Source organism: Oryctolagus cuniculus, chromosome 18 (assembly GCF_051225735.1).
Source record: "Oryctolagus cuniculus isolate XC-2025 breed Fujian yellow rabbit chromosome 18, ASM5122573v1, whole genome shotgun sequence".
In the NCBI taxonomy this organism is placed as follows: domain Eukaryota; kingdom Metazoa; phylum Chordata; class Mammalia; order Lagomorpha; family Leporidae; genus Oryctolagus; species Oryctolagus cuniculus.
This window is the reverse complement of record NC_142884.1, coordinates 42,750,582-42,757,828: the sequence shown is the minus strand read 5'-3', so window position 1 is coordinate 42,757,828 and position 7,247 is coordinate 42,750,582. Positions and strand designations below refer to the sequence as shown.

Sequence of the window (7,247 nt, the reverse complement as noted above, 5' to 3'; positions counted from 1 at the left end):
TTCAATGTGATTTGTACATACAATTCTAAGAACATAGTGATATTCCTTCCCTCTCACTCTTCTTTCTTCTCCCTTTCTTTTTTTTCTTTAGTTTTTGAGATAATATACTTTTTTTTAAAAGATTATTTATTTGAAAGGCAGAGTTACAGAGAGCCAGAGGCAGAGAGAGATAGAGGTCTACTATCCGCTGGTTCACTCCCCAGTTGGCTGCAACGGCCAGAGCTGTGCCGATCTGAAGCCAGGAGCCAGGAGCTTGGGCCCTGCACCTGCATGGGAGGCCAGGAGAAGCACCTGGCTCCGGGCTTTGGATCAGTGCGGTGTGCCAGCCACAGCGGCCATTGCGGGGTGAACCAACGGAAAAGGAAGACCTTTCTCTCTGTCTCTCTCTCTCTCTCTCTCTCATTGTCCACTCTGCCTGTCAAAAAAAAAAAAAAAAAAAAAGAAGTGGAGCAGCTGGGACTCGAACCGGTGTCCACATGGGATGCCAGCACTGCAGGTAGTGGCTTTACCCACTGTGCCACAGCGCCGGCCACGAGATAATGTATTTTAAATTTAAATTACGGTGAAAAGGCTTTCTACTTCATTGAATAAGGAATTTAACAAGTAAAAAGCAAAACCACTCTGATTTATTGTGGATTGGACAATAGCTATAAACAATAATTAAATGGAAAAAAATGACTCTTTCACCCATACACATAAATTTTAAAGGAATCACAGATCATTAAAACTAATAGTAGGCCGGCGCCGCGGCTCACTAGGCTAATCCTCCGCCTAGCGGCGCCGGCACTCCGGGTTCTAGTCCTGGTCGGGGCGCCGGATTCTGTCCCGGTTGCCCCTCTTCCAGGCCAGCCCTCTGCTGTGGCCAGGGAGTGCAGTGGAGGATAGCCCAGGTGCTTGGGCCCTGCACCCCATGGGAGACCAGGAGAAGCACCTGGCTCCTGGCTCCTGCCATCGGATCAGCGCGGTGCACCGGCCGCAGCGCGCCGGCCGCGGCGGCCATTGGAGGGTGAACCAACGGCAAAGGAAGACCTTTCTCTCTGTCTCTCTCTCTCACTGTCCACTCTGCCTGTCAAAAAAATTAAAAAAAAAATTAAAAAAAAATTAAAAAAAAAACTAATAGTATAACATCCTTAACCATTGGTTTTACAAGGGTACAGAACAAATTTTCTAAAGCGATATTTGTAGCAGTACAGATACACCCAGGCTTCTTTCTTTCTTTTTGATTTTAGCTCTCGTGCATAAGGGAGAACATGTGGTGTTTGTCTTTCTGGGTCTGGCTTATTTCACTCAACATGATGTTCTCCAGTTGCATCCATTTTGCTGCACATGGTAGAATTTCATTCTTTTTTTACAGCTGAATGATAGTCCATGGTGTATCTATAGCACATTTCCTTTACCCACTTGTCTGATGATGGACACCTTGGTTGGTTCTAAATTTTCACTGTTGTGAACAGTGCTGCCATAAACATGGTTGTGCAGGCATCTCTTTGATACCACGTATTCAGTACCCAGTAGTGGGTTTGCTGGATCATATGGCGAGTCTATTTCTTGTGTTTTAAGAAACTTCCATCCTGTTTTCCACAGTGGTTGCACTAATTTACATTCCCATCAACTGGGGAGTGAGCCAACAGATGGAAGATCTCTCTCTCTCTCTCTCTTTCTCTTTCTCTCTCATTTTCTCTCCTCTCTCTGTGCCACTCTGCCTGTCAGATAAATAAATAAATAGATTTTTAAAAAGATTATTTGACAGGCAGAGTTACAGAGAGGCAGAGAGAGAGAGAGAGAGAGAGAGAGAGGTCTTCCATCCACTGGTTCATTCCCCAAATGGCCACAAAGGCCAGAGCTGTACTGATCCTAAGCCAGGAGCCTCCTCCAGGTCTCCCACATGGTTGCAGGGCCCAAGCACTTGGGCCATCCTCCACTGCTCTCCCAGGCCACAGCAGAGAGCTGGAATGGAAGTGGAGTGGAGCAGCTGGGACTTGAACCAACACCCACATGGGATGCAGGCACTACCAGCAGCGGCCCCACCCTCCGTGCCACAGCACCAGCCCCTACATAAATATTTTTAAAATGAAGCAAGCACTGACAATTGCATAGAGACAGAGACAGTGCTGTAACAAAGCAGTATCCCACTTTCAGTAATGGAAAAGCTGCTAGAACAATAAGGAAACAGAGAGGAGAAGAACACGGAAATCAACCAGACCCGAGAGTTGTGTTCAGAGCACTGCCCCACCCTGTAACAACAGCAGACTCGTTTGCTCAATGTATGTGGAATGTTCTCAGGACAAACCCATGTGACTGGGGAGAAACACGCCTAATGCATTCTACAAGAATGGAATTATGTCACGTATTTTTACGGATCACAATGGCAAGAAACAAACAAAAGCAAAAGGAAAACTGGAAAATCCATAAACACGTAGCAACGAAGCAACATACTCCTAAACAACCAACAGGATAAAGAGGAAGCCACAAGGTAAATTAAATTGGATTTATTTAGTCTCATTTTACTTGAAGAGCAGAGAGTCAGAGAGATCTTCTGTCCAATGATTCACTCCCCCTAATGCCTGTACAACCTAGACAGAGCCAGGCCAGAGCCAGGAGCCTGGAGTCCACCTGGATCTCCCATGTGGGTGGCAGGCACTCAAGTGTTGGAGCCTCCTGCTGCCTCCCAGGGCGTGCATTGGCAGGAGGCTGGATAGGAAATGCAGTAGCCAGGATTCCAAGCAGGCACTCTGATATGGGATGCAGGCAACCTAACTGGTGTGCAAACAACCCACTCCACAACAGAAAATTAAAACACAACACATCCAAGACGCATGAGCTGTCATAAAATCAGTGCTCAGGGGGAAATCTGTAGCTGTAAGTGCTAATGTTAAGAAAGAAAACATCTCAAACCAATGACTTAACTTTACACTTTTCTTTTAAAGATTTATTTATTTATTTGAAATAGCCTGAGTTACAGAGAGAGAGAGAGAGAGATTTTGTCATCCCCTGGTTCTTTCTCCTAATGGCCACAACAGCAGAGGCAGCAGAGGCTGGGCCAGGCCAAAGCCAGGAGCCTGGAATTATATTTGGGTTTCCCACATGGGCTGCAGGGCCCCAGACACTTGGGCCATCTTCTGCTGCTTCCCCAGGTGCATTAGCAGGGAGCTGGATGGTAGTTGAGCAGCCAGGAATCCAACCAGTGCCCACATGGGATGCTGGCACTGCAGGCAGTGGCTTAACCTGTTATGCCACAGTACCAGCCTCCTACCTTTATACCTTAAGGAACCAGTAAAGAAGAACCAATTAAACCAAAGCTGGCATAGGAAGGAAATAGTAACAATTAGAGCAGAAAGGAAAGAAAAACAACAGAGAAAACCAGTGAAACCAAATGTTAGTTTAACAAAAACATCAATAAAATTGATAAACTTTTACCTAGAATGACTAAGAAATTAAAAGATTATTTGAATTATTGAAATCATGGGTAAAAAGTAGAGACATTGCTATAAGTTCTGCAGAAACAAAAGTAATACAATTTATAAGAAAGTACTATATTGGGGCTGGCACTGTGGTGTAGTGGGTTAAGCCGCTGCCTGAAGTGACGGCATCCCATATGGGTGCCGGTTCGAGTCCCGGCTGCTCCACTTCTGATCCAGCTCTCTGCTATAGCCTGGGAAAGCAAGCCCTTGGGGAGTGAACCAGAGGATGGAAGACCTCTCTCTCTCTCTCTCTCTCTCTCTCTCTGCCTCTGATTCTCAAATAAATAAATAAATATTTTTTTTAAAAAAAAGAAAGTACTATAAAAATTATATATTAACAAATGTGATACCAGTTGAAATGGACAAATTCCTAGAAACACACAACCTAGCAAGACTTAATCCTGAAGAAATACAATCTGAACAGACCTCTCACTAATAAGGAACTTTACAACAGAGAAAATATCTGAGAGCCACAGTTTGAGTCCTGGTTGCTCCACTCCCTTTTTTTTTTTTTTCTTTTTTAAAAGATTCTATTTCTATTTATTTATTTGAAAGCCTGAATTTCAGAGAGAGAGAGAGAAAGAGAGAGAGAGAGAGAGATCTTTCATCTGCTGGTTCACTCCTCAAATGGTCCCACTAGCTTGGGCTGGGCCCTACTGAAGCTGGGAGCCAGGAGCCAGGAGCCAGGAGCAAGGAGCCAGGAACCAGGAGCTTCTTCCAGGTCTCACACATGGGTGCAGGGGCCCAAGGACTTGGACCATCATCCTCTGCTTTTCCCAGGCCATTTGCAAGGAACTGGATTTTAAGTGGGGCAGCAGGACACAGACCAGTGCCCATTTGAGATGCCACTGTCACAGGCAGCAGCTTAACCTGCTATACCACAACACTGGCTCCAGCTGCTCCACTTCCGACCTGGCTTTTGTCCACAGTGATGACGACATTGTGGGCTCTTCCTGTCTGATGTCTGCTTTTATTTCTTATTTCTGAACTCAGAAAGGGCAGAAGGAATACAAGGGAACTTCAAAAAGTAAACTGCAGGGGACCAGGATTTTGGTGCAAAGGGTTAAACCCCGCCTCCAATGCCACCATCCCATATTAGAGCATTGTGAGTCCTGGCTGCTCCTCTTCTGATTTGGCTCCCTGCTAATGCACTGAGGAAAGAAACAGAAAATGGTGCAAGTCACTGGGCCAGGTCACTGCAGCCATCTGGGGAGTGCACCAGAGGATGGAAGAGCACTCTCCTCCTCCTCCTCCTCCTCCTCCTCCTTCTCTCTCTCTCTCTCTCTCTCTCTCTCTCTCTTCCTCTAACTCTGCATTTCAAATAAATAAATAAATAAATCTTTTTTTAGAAGTACACATATTAAGAGACTGAAGTGGAAAAAAAACATATGATCATATCATCCATCGATGTAGGGAAAAAATTAACAAAATGCAACACCTTTTCATGATAAAGACAGTCAGCAAAGCAGGGATAGAAGGAAATGGCTTCAATATAAGAAAGACTATATACAAGGAGGCTTCAGAAGGTTTATGGAGGGGATGGTGCCATGGCGTAGTAGGCTAAGCCTCTGTCTGCGGTGCTGGCATCCCATATGAGCACCAGTTCGAGGCCCAGCTGCTCTGCTTCCCATACAGCTCTCTGTTGTGGCCTGGGAAAGCAGTAGAAGATGGCCCAGGTACTTGGACCCCTGTACCCACGTGAGAGACCCTGAAAAAGCTTCTGGCTCCTGGCTTCAGATCAGCCTAGCTCTGGACATTGTGGCCATTTGGGGAGTGAGCCAGTGGATGGAAGACCTCTCTCTCTCTGTCTCTCCCTCTCTCTGTCTATAACTCTGCCTCTCAAATAAATTTTAAAAATCTTTAAAAAAATTTTTATGGGAAAAAAACATAACTAAGAGATAATATGAATTCTCCATGAAACTTTTCAAAGCCTTTTTGTATTACACAGACGCAGACACACACACACACACGCAGCTAACATCACACTCAGTGGTGAAAGACTGGAAGCTTTTGCCTTGAAGATCAAATACAAGAGGGTTAATTGGCAGGTGTTATGGACAGAAGCTCTGGCATGGCCAGGGGATGTTCAGAGGCCATTCCCCGGGACAAAGCCCTCCTGCGGAGAGGCTGATTGTGTTCTGTGCTGAAGATGTTTCCAGAACAGCAGGTCGAGGAACCCGTAAGTGCCTGGGTCCACAATCTCAAGGATGCAGAATGACTTCCGGCGTTCTTGCATTTCCTGTGAGATCCGCATTCACATGACTAGCACGTAGTTCATCGTGTCCTGTGTGCAAAGAAGATACCAGGAGCTTGTGTGGCTGGGGCAGAGGCTGCAGAGCAATGCCCTGCTGGTACGAGTGCCAGAACATCCATCTAAGCACCTGTTCTTCAACAGGAACGGTGGCCAGCGCGTGGACCAGCGTCGCCCGGTCTGGAAGATTTCCCCCAAAGAGTCCTGCAGAACACACCATTGCTATCAGAAAGCAGCCTTCAGCTGGTCCTGCAGCGCCTCCTGAACTCGGAAGACAGGGAGGCGTGTGTGTCCGGGCAGAGTGCGTACCTGGAGGAGGAAGTCACTCACAAGCTCCCCCCACACACACCATGAACAGACACTTCCCTGAGGACGACGACGAAGGGACATAGACCACAATGCAGATCACGACTCAGAGGGTTTATCCTCTGGGCTTGGACATGGCTGTGATGGCAGCAGCTCTCACGGATGTAAAATAAGTAGAGCTCCCCAGGAATCCTGAAAACTGATGGCCATGTTGCCATCTTAGGAATAGCAAATCGGGCTGGCGCTGTGGCGTAGTGGGTAAAGCCCTGGCCTGAAGCGCCGGCATCCCATATGGGTGCCGGTTCTAGTCCCGGCTGCTCTACTTCTGATCCAGCTCTCTGCTGTGGCCTGGGAAAGCAGTGGAAGATGACCCAAGTCCTTAGGCCCCTGCATCTGCGTGGGAGACCTGGAAGAAGCTCCTGGCTCCTGGCTTCGGATGAGCACAGCTCCAGCCGTTGCAGGCATCTGGGGAGTGAACCAGCGAATAGAAGACCTCTCTCTCTGTCTCTACCTCTCTCTGTAACTATCTTTCAAATAGATAAAAATAAATCTTAAAAAAAAAAAAAGAATAGCAAATCATGGCCTGTCATAGTGAAGGAAGCTTCCTAGCACATTCTTACCTAAAGCTCGCTGGCACGACGTATTGAAATTCTTAAAGACACGGACGCGGTTGGGCTGTTTATTAGGGGTAGCTATTTTTATGTGGTCTCATTTCAGCCAAGCTTCTGTGTAAAGCTGCAAGCCTGTGAATGTCAACTCCTCCTTTACAGCCAAACCTTAACTAGTAAACAGGATGCTGTCTTGGAATGAAATGAGTTATATGTTTAAAATAACCTGGTGGGTTTTATTGGATTTTAAGATGGGTAGATAGAGGGAGCATTTAAAGCCAAGACGCAGTGCTGCTTCCAGCAGCCATGGGGCAGGGCTGCCATAGGCAGCGTCCTCTGATGTCACGATCCCGGCTGGGAGACCCCCCCAGCCCCTCAGACGTGGGCCTGCACCTGCGGTGGAGGCCTCCTTACCCTGGCAGTACACTTTGCTTTTGGGAGTTTGAGTGAAATATTTACAAGTATTTAACCTTTCCAGTATTGTATTTCTCACCTAGAGGGAAAAATGTATCTTATGAACAGACACATATAGAATAATGCTTACATGGCAGGAAAAAGAAATAGCACTAGTATGTGTCCTTATAGTCACAATCTATGCATTCAGAACTACATTCTCCTTGT

The 7,247-nt window shown here is 46.5% G+C and overlaps 1 pseudogene; it reads left to right on the top strand.

Moving 5' to 3' along the window:
* The first annotated feature begins 5,610 nt into the window (after nt 1-5,610).
* On the top strand, nt 5,611-6,516 carry LOC100355587 (sorting nexin-10 pseudogene; annotated as a pseudogene).
* The last annotated feature ends 731 nt before the right edge of the window (nt 6,517-7,247 follow it).